The 18,822-nt window shown below is 38.4% G+C and overlaps 1 pseudogene; it reads left to right on the top strand.

The window, feature by feature from the left end:
* Positions 1–575: 575 nt before the first annotated feature.
* LOC138080709 (prorelaxin-like) lies at positions 576–880 on the top strand (annotated as a pseudogene).
* The last annotated feature ends 17,942 nt before the right edge of the window (positions 881–18,822 follow it).

Raw genomic sequence — 18,822 nt, forward strand, 5'->3', positions numbered from 1 at the left:
GTTATTGATTTGGAGTAAACATTCTAGGGAAGAGAAATTATTAAACAGATGTACGAGGAGAATCAGAGACTGGCATCTCCTCCTTTCTAGATTAGAGCAGTTGGAAATTCTGCTGTTTTTACTTTATCCTGAAGCAGTCACTTCCTACCATGAAAATATTTGATAGTTTAATTAATATACTTTTCATATACTTAGTCATAGAAGAAAATTACTCAGGTAATAAAAATTCATCCATGGTCAAACTAGTGTTTTTGATGGTTAAGATGACTTCAGAAGTGTCAGATTAAAAAAAAAAAGTGCTATGATGAAAATATTAAAGGGATATGGGACATGAGGAGAGACAACAATGGGTCCAAGTGGAGTAAAGCAGAACTTTGGTAATATTGGAATACTTTAACCTGCCCAACTATAATAAACTAAGCTTTTTAGATATGAGGACACTTGCTAAGTCTGTTTGATTGTTGAATTCTGTTGAGGCAATGCTTTCCTTTGTGTCTATGCAAACTTTTATAGTTTTCCTGACACTCTTTGGCATGGATATTTTTTCTCTTCCCCCTCGTTTAAAATTAGAAATCATGCCTTCCTCCAAGACCAACAATGTAGAAACCTTAAAGATGCTGGAATTTGTTCCTACTTTGCCGCAAGAGAAGAAGGCAACACTATCTGAGAGGCAGCCATCATTGAGAGAGCAACTACATTCTGCATTAAAGGATTCAAATCTTAACTCTGAAGAATTTAAAAATGAAGCAGAAGACAACAGAGGTTCAGAATTGGAAAACTCAGGCTCAGAGAGACGTTACCCAAAAGAGAGACAGTTAGCCTGGCTAAGAAATGTTGCTATGACGCTTGTACCAAAAAAGACATAGTTCAATTGTGCTGAAATGAAGCTGTGCATTTCATCTAATCTTCACATGTATTCTCGATGACAAAGTCACCAATGCCTCTGTCACCCGACTGATTATTAAAATATGAGAAATTATTTTTAGTGTTTATGTTTTCATTTGATATGTAAGAAAGCGTCCCATGCGTTATTGTAGTTTCTGCTAATAATACTTATGTGAGAGGTAGTTTATTAATGATAATAATTATGTTATTCCTTTTTGAGTGGTGGTAATTTAAAATAACAATAACTCAAAGTAAATAGAAATAGATTGTTTAGTAAAAGGCTATATCTTGCATAAATGAGTGGACAAAATTTCAAAAATAAGTCTGGTTTGGAAATTTGTATCTGATAAATTATAATCCGTCACCATTTCTCCTCCAAACCTAATGCCCAAATGTTCTGTCACTATTTAATATAAAATAAATTATTTTAATAGCCAAAAAACAAATAGAAATTTAAAAATAACTTTACACAATCCCTAAAGCCAGGAACATAAAATGGACCACACTTTTGACAGTAACTCTTAGATCAAATATGCAGAGTTATAAGATTTCAACTTTTATAGCAGACTTTAAAATATTTTTGTGTCTTAATGAGCTATTAATTGCAAAGAATCAGATTGGACTCCAAGTCAATTTAATTTAGTTCAAGCTATATAATAAACTCAAGTATTTTTCAAACTAGGGTTCTTATATGAACTCTACTGTCTAAAATACTAAAAAGTAAATTATAATCTTTAAGGAGAAAAACAACATACATATAAAAAATAATAAACATTTCAGTGTCATATATTGCAGAAAAACTGGTTTAGCAAGGAAACAAAATTTTTGTTTGCTATTTAAGTATTTACAAACCATTTATGTAATAAAATAATTGTGACAAGCTATGAAACCTTCTAGGTATAGTAACAAAGTTATCATCTTAGTATTCAGTCAGTTTCTTTAATTTATATACACTCAAACCTTTAGGCAGCATTTACAGGAAAAAATACACTTAAATAGTAATTTAACCTCCATCACCTGTCTGTAAGAAGAATTTAAAAGGATTAAAACAGCAACTCCCATATTTCAAATTCCCATACATAATTAATCATCCTCAGGCCTCCAACCAAGGCCACCTGGGAAAACTTCATAGAACGCTGCAGAACCTCAGAGGCCATAAGCCCCCTTGGACAAAGCCAAGAAGAGTGCTGTCTGAAATGGAAAATCCAACAGAGGAGAACAAGAACAGTGACCAAGAAACCTACAGCCCAGAGAGGAAAAAGAGACATTCCCCACACACAAGAGGCATCTCCCCAGACTCTGCCCTGGCCCATGTTCCTGAGTTACTGCTCCACAAAAGCCCTGGAGTCAGGGCTCCTAGGCCAAGAATCTATTCACCGCCTCTGATGATACCACTTTTTAAGCGGTACAAGGACAGTCTTTGGCTAATCATCTGCTATAAATAATAAGATAATAAGTTAACATCTTTAAGATATCTAATTCTTGAAGCTGATGACAGTATGTTCACTTTATTTCTCATGTAAAAAATTTACTCTCTTCATATATATGTACCAGATAGGATTGTGTTGTCTGTAAATGACAGAAAGTCCTACAACAGTGGCTGGCTTCAAAGAAGACTGTGGAGTAAAGATCTGACCCTGAATGATGCCAGCAGGCTCCTCATGACTTTTCCAGTCAGCTCTGCTTAAAATATAGGCCTTCCTCCTTATGCTCTTCTCCTCATGAGACCAAGATGGCTGATGCACCTCCAGATCTCAGGGTACATTTTAGAGTAGAAGAAGACTTAGTGCCAGGATTAGAAAAGCAAAGGCTTTGCCAGAAACTTCCACATGTGTGCTTATTTCACATTGGCCAGACCTGTGTCACACGGATACCACTACCTGCAAGAGACACTGGGAAATCATTTCTACCACTTAGAGACTAGAGAGTTAAGGTACGCAAGGGAGAAGTGTCTGGAAGGAGACTGGGTCAGTCAACCTATAGCTTTGCTTATACTTGCTACTTTTGTACCTACAATCTCTGTTTCAAATACATTAATCTTTAAGTATTAATCTTCACCATTAAGATGAACTCTAGCTGGAGATGGATCCAAATGGTATGGGAAAAAGAAAGACCTCTTTGGAATCCAGTAGACATGGGTAGGAATGCTCTAGCACTTACCAGCAATATGCATGGGCACACTGAATTGTTGTCTTTAAAAGTAGTCTTTCTGTGTTTTGATTAAAATGTCTATTTTAATTTCTGAATTAATAGACATTTTTTTTTACTGAAATTGAGTTGCTAAACAATATGATATGTCACAGGTGTACAATATAGTGATTTTCAATTTTAATGTGTAATGTTCCATTTATACTTAATATAAAATATTGACTATATTCCCTGTGTTGAATAATATTTCTGTAGAATTTTTATTTCATGATTAAAAATTTATACCTCTTACTCCTCTACCTCTACAGTGCACCTACACACTTTCCTTTCCCCACTGGTAACCACTAGCTTGTTCTCTGTAGCTGTGAGCCTGCTTCTTCTTGTTGCATTCCCTGACTCGCTGTGTTTTTATATTCTACATAGGAGTGCTATCATACAGTATTTGTATTTCTCTTATTTCACTTAGCATAATGCCTTCTAAGTCCACCCATTCTGCTGCAAATGGCAAAATTTCATTCTTTTTGTTAAGGCAGATTACTATTTCTTGGGGGTGTGTATGTGTGTTTCACATCTTCTTTATCTATTTATCTGCTGTTGGACACTTGTTTGTTTCCATATTATGACAATTGTAAATAACACTATAGCACTGGAGTTCAAGTACCTTTTAGAATTGGTGTGTTTGGTTTTTTTTTTCCTAGATATGTACCCAGGAATGGAATTCCTGGGTAATATGGTAGCTCTAGTTTTAGTTTTTTGTGAAACCTCCATACTATTTCACACTGGTGCACTAATGTACATTCCTACCAACAGTGCTAAGATATCATCAATGTAAATAACACTATACTTACTAAGGAGATTGAATCAATAATGAAGTACCTACCAAGAAAGAAAAACCTGAGACAAGATAGGTTCACTGGAGAATTCTACCAAATGTTTTAAAGAATTAAAACCAATCATTCTCAAACTCATACAAAAAAATTGAAGAATTAAAACACTTCCTAGCTCATTCTCAGGACCAAAATTACGTAATTCCAAAGCCAGACAAAGACACTACTTAGGAAACTACAGGCCAATATCCTTTACTGATGCCAAAATCCTTAATAAAAAACAGCAAACTGAATTCAACTAGATATTAAAAGGATGATACACAGTGACTAAGTGAAATTTATTCCTGGAATGCATGGATAGTTCAACATATGAAAATCAATGAATGTATTACACTACATTAATAGAACAATGGGACCAAAACATGTAATAAAAGCATAACAGCAGGGCAAGGTGAGGCCAGGACAAATTGAGAAAGTAGCATTGACATATACACACTGCCATGTATAAAATAGCTAGCTAGTGGGAAGCTGCTATATAACACAGGGAGCCCAGCCTGGTGCTCTGTGACAACCTGAGCGGGGTGGGGTGGGGCATGGGGTAGTATTATGGGAGGGAGGCTCACAAGGGAGGGGATATATATATATATATATGTGCTAAATATATATATATATATATATATATATATATATATAGAGAGAGAGAGAGAGAGAGAGAGAGAGTCAGAGCTGATTTGTATTGTTCTATGGCAGAGACCACCACTACACTCTAAAGCAATCATCTTCTAATTTAAAAAAAAAAAGACATAACTCAATACCATTTCATGATTAAAAACAACCAACAAACAAGGAATAGAAATATACTTCCTAAGCCTGGTAAAGTCTATGTATGAAAAACCCACACTTAACATCATTCTCAGTGAAGGACTGAAAGCTTATCCCCTAAGAGCAGTAACAATATATTTTATATTTATTTTAGACTAGGGAAATGATGTTAGACAAAAAAGCAATTTTGAGCAATTTTCTTATTTGAGTTCAAAATGGGTCGTAAAGCAGTCTGAAAGCACAATTTTATTTGCACCAACCTAATAATAACTTATGTTGTGAAAAAAAGGTTGTAACAACAACAAAAAACTTTTTCTTAAATATGCATGATATAGAATGATTCTTGATTTCACATCTACATGTATATTCTCAATGATGCATTTCAGTTCAGTTCAGTTCAGTCGCTCAGTTGTGTCCGAATATTTGCGACCCCATGAATCACAGCACGCCAGGCCTCCCTGTCCATCACCATCTCCCGGAGTTCACTCGGACTCGCGTCCATCAAGTCAGTGATGCCATCCAGCCATCTCATCCTCTGTTGTCCCCTTCTCCTCCTGCTCCCAATCCCTCCCAGCATCAGAGTCTTTTTCAATGAGTCAACTCTTCGCATGAGGTGGCCAAAGTACTGGAGTTTCAGCTTTAGCATCAGTCCTTCCAAAGAAATCCCAGGGCTGATCTCCTTCAGAATGGACTGGTTGGATCTCCTTGCAGTCCAAGGAACTCTCAAGAGCCTTCTCCAACACCACAGTTCAAAAGCATCAATTCTTTGGCACTCAGCCTTCTTCACAGTCCAACTCTCACATCCATACACGACCACTGGAAAAACCATAGCCTTGACTAGACAGACCTTAGTTGGCAAAGTAATGTCTCTGCTTTTGAATACGCTGTCTAGGTTGGTCATCACTTTTCTTCCAAGGAGTAAGCATCTTTTAATTTCATGGCTGCAGTCACCATCTGCAGTGATTTTGGAGCCCCCAAAAATAAAGTCAGCCACTGTTTCCACTGTTTCCCCATCTATTTCCCATGAAGTGATGAGACCAGATGCCATGATCTTCGTTTTCTGAATGTTGAGCTTTAAGCCAACTTTTTCACTATCCTCTTTCACTTTCATCAAGAGGCTTTTTAGTTCCTCTTCACTTTCTGCCATAAGGGTGGTGTCATCTGCATATCTGAGGTTATTGATATTTCTCCTGGCAATCTTGATTCCAGCTTGTGTTTCTTCCAGTCCAGCATTTCTCATGATGTACTCTGCATATAAGTTAAATAAGTAGGGTGACAATATACAGCCTTGACGTACTCCTTTTCCTACTTGGAACCAGTCTGTTGTTCCATACTCCTTTTCCTATTTGGAACCAGTCTGTTGTTCCATGTCCAGTTCTAACTGTTGCTTCCTGACCTGCAGACAGATTTCTCAAGAGGCAGGTCAGGTGGTCTGGTATTCCCATCTCTCTCAGAATTTTCCACAGTTTATTGTGATCCACACAGTCAAAGGCTTTGGCATAGTCAATAAAGCAGAAATAGATGTTTTTCTGGAACTCTCTTGCTTTTTCCATGATCCAGCAGATGTTGGTAATTTGATCTCTGGTTCCTCTGCCTTTTCTAAAACCAGCTTGAACATCAGGAAGTTCACAGTTCACGTATTGCTGAAGCCTGGCTTGGAGAATTTTGAGCATTACTTTACTAGCATGTGAGCATTTACCTAAGTCCAAATCAGGCCCCACTAATTATTAGAATACGAGAAATCATTACTAGTGTTCACATTTTTCAAATGTTATGGAACAATATTGTCTTCCCATATCATATTTTCTCTCAAAAATCAATTTTTTCCTGCTAAAGAAGCTGTTTTTAAAAAATCAATGGTATTATTGCATCAATTACTTTTGTATCTTATTAACTTCATAATGATTTAAAAAGCTTTATTATTTAACTGACATAAGTAGCTTTATATACACCTAACACCAGGTACATGCAAAAGTAATAAAAAATGTTTAATCTAGCTTGTCGATATAGACTATATAAACATTAAACCAGAAACCTTGTAATTTTCTACTTCAGCCATAGCAGGTTTTATTTTCCCTGCTGAAATAATGTTTGAAAGCAATCAGATTCAATACCAGATACAATTAGATTTTTGTGCCCAAATGAACTCAACTGTTTTTCAAGTTATAATACTTTCATGTTTCTAAGAAATTCAAGTAAATATATTTAAGTGACATAAATGAAGTCACAAAGTGAACAGAACAAATAAGTCAATATTTTTTTCCTTAGGAAATAACTAAATTGGAAAAAAAACTCAGTAAAGTTTACCATTTTAGAATTTATGGAACATTCATGTAAGCAAAATAAACTGTGAGATGATATGAACATTTGTTAAAATTGTAAACCAGCATGGTACTAATAGTCAATTTCTTTAATCTATATATTGATACATAGTTAGCTAGTATTTTGCTTTTTTCAGAGAAAATGTACTTATAACAAGTTAATCTTATCCATCAAATGTCTGGAGATGAAGAATAGAAGATGAAAAATCACATTATCGATATTTCAAATCCCTAGGCATGGCTAGTCATAAGCAAATCTCTGAAGTTCATCATATTCTCCCTGAGGCCTCCTCCCAAAGAGCTCCTTCTTATTGAAGAAGCAGAGACCAACAGAATGTAACTCTTTAGGGAGAAAGTCAGTGTTCTTGCCTGGAGAATCCCAGGGACAGAGGAGCCTGGTGGGCTGCCATCTATGGGGCTGCACAGAGCTGGACATGACTGATGCAACTTAGCAGCAGCAGCAGGGAGAAAGTCAACATTTTTTCAAGAGTTACACTTTCATCATGAAATCTTTGTTGCTGATTTTAACACTTCCATTCATATCTCATTTATTCCCCAGCATAGTTCACTGTCAATTCCAGAACTCCATTTGCTCTGAGGTCCACTCCTTATTCCACTAGTTTTCACATCAGACTTAACACTGAAGTTTCACCATCATCCGGTGACTCAGTTAAATTTCATCTGCTAGTACATACCACTACTCTTGCCTATCTTTTCCTCCATTTTAAATGGAAAAGTATCCCCAAATGTAACCCCTCTACTTGTCTGTATGTTATGACCATGGTTTTCATATTCCTAAAAGACTGTCTATGTGTAACAGGCATGAATTTGTAAGCACAGTCTCTGGTGTGGAAGAAATACTCAACTATTTTATTCTTAACAGATTGATATGTTTACATGCTGTCACTGAATTAGAAATTTAGCATCAGACATTATTCTAATGGAACTCCCCCATTAAGCTGTGCTTGAAACCCAGGGTTTTAGCACCAAAGCACTAAGTCCCCAATACCCATAGTTTCAACAGTTTCCCCATGACACCTACTATTCTAGCCTGCATGGTGTCTCCATTTAAGGTCTTACCTCTCTTGCTGGAGTCAACAGAACTTTGCCAAATGCGTGTTTTCTGCTCAGGGTCTGCTTCCCTAGGTATACCATATAGCCATCTCTTCTAAGGCTCCCCCTCTCCATGTCACTGCCACTGAGCACTGCACAGCAGTAATTCTTTATTTCAGGACTCTAGGCCATCATCCTCTTTCCATTACAAGGAAAATCTTCCCTTTCACCCCTCAACCATCTCTCCTTCTTCCTCTCCATTTCTCTCTTACTTGTCCACTGGGGACACCTGCCTAATTTTGGCCTCCTCCTGTATTTAGGGGTCATGGGAAGAGTAACTTTAAGCAACCTCTGTTTTCTGCCCTGCAAAAGTCCATCAGGAAGGAAACACTTAGGCTCTGGATACCTGGTTAAAATTTGTGGGGAGATGGTATAAGAGGTTGAAAGGAAAAAATATAGGGGAAAACGTAATGTCTCAATTATTTTGCCACACTCTTTGACCTTGCACATTATCCACCTTTCCTTCTGCATGGGAATCTTCCTCTGTTTCTAATATATTTCAGTAAATAAAGAAAACTGTTTTTGCATCAACTCTTCCTCTGCCAAATCAACAGAACTGCTGCTAGCTCTTCACCCCTCATTCCCTCTGGGACCCGCTATGAACTGTTCCCTACCTGAATCTTAGCCTATTAAATTCCACACTGGCCTCCAATCCCAAATTTTAATCTTAAATTTGCTTCCCTTTTACTTTTCTTTCACATTTCACTCCACTGATGATCCCTCTTCAGAAAATTACCTTCCATTTTTGCTTTTATGAAAAGCAAAAGGACGTCATCCTCTATAATTCTTGTTTTCTCCTTCTTTATCTCTTCTCTCGCTTCTTACCACATGAAATTCCCTCTTCTTTGCTTTGACACTGTATGCCCTGTCCATTAGTCAGAGAGTTGATTTAATTTTATTTCTTTAACTCACAACTCTTTGCTGTTGATTTCCGAATCTGGATCTCCAGGTTGGATGCCTTAGCATACTTCCAGCCCCATGTTTCCATTTGTTTTGTTAGGAGAATTCCTCTTAATACTTTATAGTTATCTAAAATTCATCATTTCTTAAGCTTTACTGGGGCTTCCTAGGCGGCACTAGTGATAAAGAACCCATCTGCTAATGCAGGTTTAATTTCTAGATCGGGTAGATCCCCTGGAGGGAGGGCATGGCAAACCAATCCAGCATTCCTGCCTCCAGAATCCCATGGACAGAGGACACCGGCAGGCTATAGTCTATAGGGACTCAAAAGAATCATACACAACTGAAGCGACTCAGCATATGCAAAGCTTTACTGTAGGATTAAATTCCCCTCATGATTCCTCAATGTCATCTGCTTTTCATCCTCTACAGCTCAAAGCCCTGGTCTTCTTGACATACAATGGCAAAAAGGCACATGATTTTCAACATTGCTCATTATTAGAGAAATGCAAATCAAAACTACAAGGAGGAACCACCTCACACCATTCAGAATGGCCATCATTAAGAGACTACAAATAACAAATGCTGGAGAGGGTGTGGAGAAAAGGGAAACTTTCTACACTGTCCCACTATGGAAAACAGTATGAAGATTCCCCAGAAAAGTAGAATTATCATATGATTGAGAAATCCCACTCCTGGACATATATCTGGACAAAACTATAATTCAAAAAGAAACATTTACCCTTATGTTCATAGCAGCAATATTCATAAAGGAGAAGACATGAAAACAACCTAAATGTCTATCAACAGATGAATGAATAAAGAAGACATGGTACATATATACAATAAAATACTACTCAGACATAAAAAAGAACAAAATAACACCATTTGTAGCAACATGGACGCAACTAGAGATCATTTTACCAAGTGAAGTAAATCAGAAAGAGAAAGACAAATACCACAAATATATATCACTTATATGTGGAATCTAAAATATGACACAGATGAACTTATCTATAAAACATAAACAAACTCACAGACATAAAGAACAGACTCACGGTTGCCAAAGTGGTGGAGGGGAGGCAAGGAATGGAGTAGGCATTTGAGGTAAGTAGATGGAAACTATTACATATAGCATAGATAAACAAGGCCTTACTGTACAGCACAGGGAGTTATATTCAACATCATGAGATAAACCATAATGGAAAAGAATACAAAAAGAATGTATATATTTTGATATATGTATAACTGAATCAACTTGCTGTACAGCAGAAATTAACATAACATTGTAAGTCAACTGTACTTCAATTTTTTAAAAATCCCTGGTCGTCTTAAACTCTTCTCTCTCTCCCACATCCAGGTTACATAAAACAAGTCATCAAATCTAATGATGGTTCATTTTAAAATCACATTTATGGGTCCTTTCTGTTTATTTCTACTCCTTCCATCCTACTTCTGGGTCTTCACAATTCACTGATCCAAAATGTGGACTTGTAGTCGGTTTCTTCACTTTTGGTTTTTCTCCCTCCACATCTGTATACATTAAGGTCAAGTTATTTAAGCTTCAATTTTAGCTTCCCTGGTGTCTCAGTGGGTAAAGAATTTGCCTGCAATGCAGGAGACCTGGGTTCGATCCCTCGGTTGGGAAGATCTCCTAGAGGAGGGGTATGGCAACCCACTCCAGTATTCTTGCCTGGATAAATCCCATGGACAGAGGGGCCTGGTGGGCTGCAGTCCATGGGGTCTCGAAGAGTTGGACACAACTGATTAACTAAGCACAGCAGCACATACATTATCCACTAATTATTTTATAACCTCCTGTTCCCCATAGGATAAAAAGAAAAAAATCCAAACTCCATAGTCTGAATTTCAAAGCTCCCTTTGTCCTCTAGCAATATTCCCATCTTCTACTAATCCTTAACATCACTATTATAGGTTCTTTTACCGACGATATGCCTTGCTCACTTGTTTACATGCCTTTATAGCTTCCATCCTCTCTTCGGATGCAGGACCAGTCCCACTTTCTGACTACCTACTTTTTCATCAAAGCCTAATTAAGTTCTGTCTCCTAAATGAAGTCTTCCAAGACTACTGAGCTCATACAAGTCTCCCCCTTCTACAAATTATTTTACTTAAATTTTCTGCTATTCAACATTTAACCAATGATGTTATTGCTCCATTATATTTAAACATAATTAGAATAAGAAGTCTAAGCTTCTGGTGCTTAAAGATACTTCACTTATTTCATTTATAGATCCTAAACACAAAAGACTTCCCGCCACCCATTGACATAGTGGAGAATCTTTTCTTGTAGGACTGGATCATGACTATATTGACTGCATACTATCCTTTATGTACTAGAAGTAAAAATGAGTTTCTCATACTCTAGCCAAATTAACAGTCTGGTACCTCATATATAAAAAATGCAATAATTATTTTAAAGTACACCAAACCTATTATCTCATTTGATTATCACATTCCATCAAAGTAGCTGCTGCTGCTAAGTTGCTTCAGTCATGTCCGACTCTGTGCAACCCCATAGACAGCAGGCCACCAGGCTCCTCCATCCCCGGATTCTCCAGGCAAGAATACTGGAGTAGGTTGCCATTTCCTTCTCCAGTGCATGCATGCATGCATGCTAAGTCGCTTCAGTCATGTCCGAATCTGTGCGACCCTATGGACAGCAGCGCACCAGGCTCCTCCATCTATAGGATTCTCCAGACAAGAATACTGGAGTGAGGTGCCATTTCCTTCTTCACAACAAAGTAGATATGGCAATAATTATACAGCTAATATGTATCATTATGTGTCAGGCATTGTATTTTCTCATTTATTATTTCGTGTGTTACTTACTGCATTATGTCATATAATCCTTTAATAGCATTGTCAGAAGGCACTATTATTACCTACCTTCAACCTACACCATGTGTTCTTATATTCATGACACATATTAAGTAAACCAGTATAAGATTTCTGCAAATTTCTATAGCTACTTATTCCTGTGGCTGAGACCAGCTTCTAACTATCTTTATTACCAAAAGAGTGAACTTTTAAGCCCATTCTGAGGCAATTACTTTAATGTGTGTGTGTATATGCTTTTTTTGGGTCCAAATCATTATTTTCTCTAAAGGTTTGGTCTAAAAGATTTGCTTTTATATTATAACTGGGGCTCCACAGCTCAGGGGTTAGAGCACTGGTCTCATAAGAGATTTGCTTTTATAATATCATGTGCCATCATTACCAATCCCAAAGAAAGGCAATGCCAAAGAATGCTCAAACTACTGCACAATTGCACTCATCTCAGACACTAGTCAAGTAATGCTCAAAATTCTCTAAGCCAGCCTTCAACAATACATGAACCATGAACTTTCAGATGTTCAAGCTGGTTTTAGAAAAGGCAGAGGAACCAGAGATCAAATTGCCAACATCCGCTGGATCATGGAAAAAGCAAGAGAGTTCTAGAAACACATCGATTTCTGCTTTATTGACTATGCCAAAGCCTTTGACTGTGTGGATCACAATAAACTGTGGAAAATTCTGAAAGAGATGCGAATACCTGACCACCTGACCTGCCTCTTGAGAAACCTGTATGTAGGTCAGGAAGCAACAGTTAGGACTGGACATGGAACAACAGACTGTCCAAATAGGAAAAGGAGTACATCAAGGCTGTATACTGTCACCCTGCTTATTTAACTTACATGCAGAGTACATCATGAGAAACGCTGGGCTGGAAGAAGCACAAGCTGGAATCAAGATTGCTGGGAGAAATATCAATAACCTCAGATATGCAGATGACACTACCCTTATGGCAGAAAGTGAAGAACTAAAGAGCCTCTTGATGAAAGTGAAAGAGGATAGTGAAAAAGTTGGCTTAAAGCTCAACGTTCAGAAAACTAAGGTCATGGCATCCGGTCCCATCACTTCATGGGAAACAGAGACTTTATTCTGGGGGGCTCCAAAATCACTGCAGATGGTGACTGTAGCCATGAAATTAAAAGACACTTACTCCTTGGAAGGAAAGCTATGACCAACCTAGATAGCATATTAAAAAGCAGAGACATTACTTTGTCAACAAAGGTCTGTCTAGTCAAGGCTATGGTTTTTCTAGTAGTCATGTATGGATGTGAGAGTTGGACTAGAAAGAAAGCTGAGCACTGAAGAATTGATGCTTTTGAACTGTGGTGTTGGAGAAGACTCTTGAGAGTTCCTTGGACTGCAAGGATATCCAACCAGTCCACCCTAAAGGAGATCAGTCCTGGGTGTTCACTGGAAGGACTGATGCTGAAGCTGAAACTCCAATACTTTGGCCACCTGATGCAAAGAGCTGACTCATTTGAAAAGACCCTGATGCTGGGAAAGATTGAGCGCAGGAGGAGAAGGGGACAACAGAGGATGAGATGGTTGGATGGCATCACCGACTCAATGGACATGGATTTTGGTGGACTCCAGCAGTTGGTGATGGACGGGGAGGCCTGGCGAGCTGCAGTTCACAGGGTCGCAAAGAGTTGGATACGACTGAGCGACTGAACTGAACTGAACTGAACTGATCATTGCCAAACTAAATTGTTTTTGTAATAGTTTTCTTTGACAAATTATGATTATATAAAGTAGTTTAACAGTTTGTACTCCAGGGACAGACTGACTATTTTTAATCAGCCTTCTACCTCTTACTAACTCTCTCATTTTAGGCAAGTTTTGTAATCTAAGATGAGCTCCCTCTAGTCTATAAGCTAGAGATAATTACAAGACTATTTGATATGATTGCTACAGGATTAAATGGGGTAAAACATGTACAAGCACTTAGACTACTGACTGACATACAGTAATTACTCAACAAATGATGTACTGTTATTATTGTTCTTTCAAAACATATTTGAATATATACTACTTAACATATAATTGAATACATACTTTTTGTATATATTCAAGAATACAGACTTGGTATAAATACCAAGAATAAAGTGTTAATAAGACCAGCATTATAGTGGGGAAAACAGACAATTAATTGGACAGAAAGCAAAAAAGTAAATAATGGAGATATTATCTATTAGCTGTTTTATAATCTAGCAAGTATTAATTATAGTTACTGTTATTAATTGTACCCACATTTAATACTGCTAAGATAAAAATTTTAAGGACTCAAATCATGGGAATCATATTTCCCACACAAAAATATCAATATAAAATGCTAAGTAACTTGAAAACAAATATTCTAGTATAATTACTAAAAATTCCATATTTTTCTTGCATAAATGGAATTTTATTTTATAAATACTCAAATGAGCTCTTTGGATAGCTCCAATTTTATGACAATGTTCTGGAATAAGGTAGACAGGAAAAAGTGAAAGTTAAAGTTACTCAGTCATATCCAACTCTTTGTGATCCCATGGACTGTAGCCCACCAGGCTCCTCTGCCCATGGAATTCTCCATGCTAGAATACTGGAGTGGGTAGCCTGTTTCCTTCTCCAGGGGATCTTCCCAACCCAGGGATAGAATCCAGGTGTCCCACATTGCAGGTGGATTCTTTACTAGCTGAGCTACCAGGGAAGCACAGCTAGGACAGTATACTAACAAATAGGTAAGTCATTCAGTAATAATAGCAACTTATTCATTCAAAATAAGCCATTTCACTAATAATTTGTTCAACTCAGTAAATCTGTTGACTCTTGATCAGTTCAGTTTAGTCACTCAGTCGTGTCCGATTCTTTGCGATCCCATGGACTACAGCACACCAGGTCTCCCTGTCCATCACCAACTCCTGGAGTTTACTCAAACTCGTGTCCACTGAGTTGGCGATCCCATCCAACCATCTCATCCTCCTTCATCCCCTTCTCCTCCCGCCTTCAATCTTTCCCAGCATCAGGGTCTTTTCCAATCAGGTGACCAAAGGATGAGTTTCAGCTTCAACAGTCCTTCCAATGAACACTCAGGACCGATCTCCTTGCTGTCTGACGGATTCTCAAGAGTCGTCTCCAACACCACACTTCAAAAGCATCAATTCTTCAGCACTCATCTTTCTTTATAGTCCAACTGTCACATCCATACATGACTACTGGAAAAACCATAGCCTTGACTAGATGCACATTTGTTGGCAAAGTAACATCTCTGCTTTTTAATATGCTGTCTAGGTTGGTCATAGCTTTTCTCCCAAGGAGTAAGCATCTTTTAATTTAATGGTTACAGTCACCATCTGCAGTGATTTTGGAACCCCAAAAAATAAAGTCTGCCACTGTTTCTCCATCTATCTCCCATGAAGTGATGGACCAGATGCCATGATCTTAGTTTTCTGAATGTTAAGCTTTAAGCTAGCTTTTTCACTCTCCTCTTTCACTTTCATCAAGAGGTTCTTTAGTTCTTCTTCACTTTCTGCCGTAAGGGTAGTGTCATCTGCATATCTGAGGTTTGATATTTCTTCTGGCAATCTTGATTCCAGCTTGTGCTTCATCCAGCCCAGCATTTCTCATGATGCACTCTGCATCTCTGCATATAAGTTTAATAAGCAGGGTGACAATATACAGCCTTGATGTACTCCTTTCCTGATTTGGAACCAGTCTGTTGTTCCATGTCCAGTTCTAACTGTTGCTTCCTGACCTGCTTACAGGTTTCTCAAGAGGCAGGTCAGGTGGTCTGGTATTCCCATCTCTTTCAGAATTTTCCACAGTTTCTTGTTTGGCAATTCGATCTCTGGTTCCTCTGCCTTTTCTAAAACCAGCTTGAACATCTGGAAGTTCACAGTTCACGTACTGTTGAAGTCTGGCTTGGAGAATTTTGAGCATTACTAGCGTGTGAGATGAGTGCAATTGTGCAGTAGTTTGAGCATTCTTTGGCATTGCCTTTCTTTGGGATTGGAATGAAAACTGACCTTTTCCAGTCCTGTGGCCACTGCTGAGTTTTCCAAATGTGCTGGCATACTGAGTGCAGCACTTTCACAGCATCATCTTTTAGGATTTGAAATAGCTCCACTGGAATTCCATCACCTCCACTAGCTTTGTTCGTAGTGATGCTTCCTAAGGCCCACTTGACTTCACGTTCCAGGATGTCTGGCTCTAGGTGAGTGATTACACCATCATGATTATCTGCGTTGTGAAGATCTTTTTTGCACAGTTCTTCTGTGTACTCTTGATAATAACAATAATAAGTAGTAGCTGTAGTCAGGAATGTGTTCATTCATTCAATAAATGTTTATTAAGGGTCTACTTAGCAGGGATTGTCCTAGGCACTGAATAATAAATATGAAACAAAAATAATTCCAGTCTTTAATGAGCTTACAACTAGTAGAAAAGATAATTACATGATTTTTAAAAAAAATTCAGCATAGTACAATAAATAATAATTATGACATAAATATGAATTAGGATACAAAGGAACAAGTAGTCAATTCTCAGGGAGTTTATTCACTTACTAAATATTATGATTATTGATATGATTAAAATTTTACTTATTATTTGTTGACATTGCTATAATTGTTAACATTAAATTATTACTGAGAATTTACTATGTTTCACACTGTTCAAGGCAAAGATGCTGCCAAAGTAAACAAAATAAACAAAAATCCCTGTGGTGTAGCGCTTACATTTTTGCAGGAGACAGAAAACGTGAAGAAGTAAGATTATATATAGTATGTCAGTCTTTAGTGAAGATGTGCACACTGAAGAAGCGCAAAGTAGGATGAGAATACTGAGAGCACAAATAGAACCGGAGTATAGATTTTTGTGTGGTTTGGACATATACTGGTGCTTCCCTACCGGCTCAGCCAACAGGGTAAAGAATCCTCCCGCAATGAAAGAGACGTAGAAGAGGGTTCAATCCCTTGGTGAGGAAGATCCCCCGGAGGAGGGCATGACAACCCACTCCAGTACCCCTGCCTGGAGAATCCCATGGACAGAGGAGCCTGGTAGGCTACAGTTCATAGGGTCACAAAGAGTCTGAAGTGACTTAGAACGGACATAACACATTATCGCTTGAGAGGTTGTCTATTGTTGTTTGGTTGTGTTCTTAAAATATATATATATTTTTTCTCAGTATAATGAATAGTTTCCTTTCTCACAGGGATTTCCTCGTGAAGTTCTGCTTAGGACTCATAGCCACTACAGTTTATACATGAATTGTTTCTCAAAGTAGGCAATGAAATTGCCCTAATCAAATCACATCAATCTTTTAAAAGATCTGACTGCCCGTTACTAAGTACTCATGGATACCACTGGAAAGTAGGGCAAAGCTGGGCGAACAGAAAACGGAGAAAAGTACACAGAGGCAAAAAGGAGAAGGAGTACAAAATAACATTGTAAAGGGAAGAGTTAAGAGTATCATTGATAATTGCTGGAGCCTGAGGCTTCAGTATACTGACGTTGACTATTCCTGAGACAGCCCCTGACTGCCCCCTTGTGGCTGGTAGGACATCCTTCAGCGCCAACACAGTCTAATAAAATTTTATTTAAAATGATAGGGCAACCTGTAGGGATTGCGCTGTACTTTCCTGCTCCTTCCCTCTTGATGTAGCAGAATACTATTTTTCTTAGAAGACAAATCCTCTACAAATTTCTGTCACACTCTCGACTAAAATTGTAGCCGGACAGATTTGACTTGGTAATGGACAGGGAAGCCTGGAGTGCTGCGGTCCAAGGGGTCGCAGTCGGACACGACTGAGTGACTGAAATGAACTGAACTGAGACCTAAAGGGAGCACGCTCATGACCTGTCATGCATCATCAATTTATCCCAACAGGAAAAGACAATTGCCTACATCTCCAAGAGGACAGGGCGCTATTTAAAACACAACAGGAAGAAAACTTCTCTCCGGTCCACAGATCTCAGCCAATCAGAGATTAAGCAACACAGCCAATTAGAAGACGCCACATTTTGGACTCCCAGCTTCCCCAGTGGATCCTTTAGTTATCACACCCGCTCCCACCTTCCCCCTTTTCCCTGCAAAAGCAAGTTCCTCTTCCTAGTTCTCTGAATTTGCATATGGTCCATGATAGTGCACATATCCTGAATTGCATTCCTCTAGCTATTCCTATTCACCTTTGCTGGTAAAATAACTGGCTATTATTAATGTTGACACTATAATTTTGCAATGGATAATCCTTTACAATCCATGGCCAAAAGAACCGATTATCTCAAATACTCTGTTCTGAAGATTGAGACTAAGGCCCATTTCTCCCCGTAGAAGTGGTAGGAATTTCCTCAGGAAGCTTTGCATCTGCCTTTAAAACGTGCACACAAGTTTTAATATATTTGACAGCCAACAATTCGTCAGACCCTGCGGTACAATTAGAAGCAATGTCACAACCACTGCCTTCATGAAACCTGCAAACTAGGGGAAGAAGTTATCAAACAACTGCACAAATAAATGTGAGCAAACCTACCGAGATAAACACCATGAAGAAAAGGAAAGGTTTCTTGAAGAAGGCGACGTTCCATTAGCAAGCAGGCAAAAGAGGCGGGAAATGCATTGCACTAGAGGGAGGCTTTATCCGTTAGCTACGGCCCCATATTTCATTTGATAAGTCTTCCTAGTGAGGGTGGAGAGAAAAACGAATCATTTTCAGGACCAACAGCTTGCCACCTGGGGCGGCCTGAGGGCCCTGCGAAATTCGGGAAGCTTAGGCAGCGCCTCCACAGCTGCCCTCATCTTGACTCGAAGTTCTCGCGAGGTCTGGAAACGAAGATCAGAAGGTGCGCACCTCGCCTTGAAGTTCTCGCGAGGACCGCACACGAAGATCAGAAGGTCTCCATGTGCACGTGAGCAGTCGTGCGGGACGGGCAGTTAGAGCGCGCGGCATATCTGGTTTAGGGGCTCAGGG

This window comes from Capricornis sumatraensis, chromosome 6 (assembly GCF_032405125.1).
Source record: "Capricornis sumatraensis isolate serow.1 chromosome 6, serow.2, whole genome shotgun sequence".
NCBI classification, from domain to species: domain Eukaryota; kingdom Metazoa; phylum Chordata; class Mammalia; order Artiodactyla; family Bovidae; genus Capricornis; species Capricornis sumatraensis.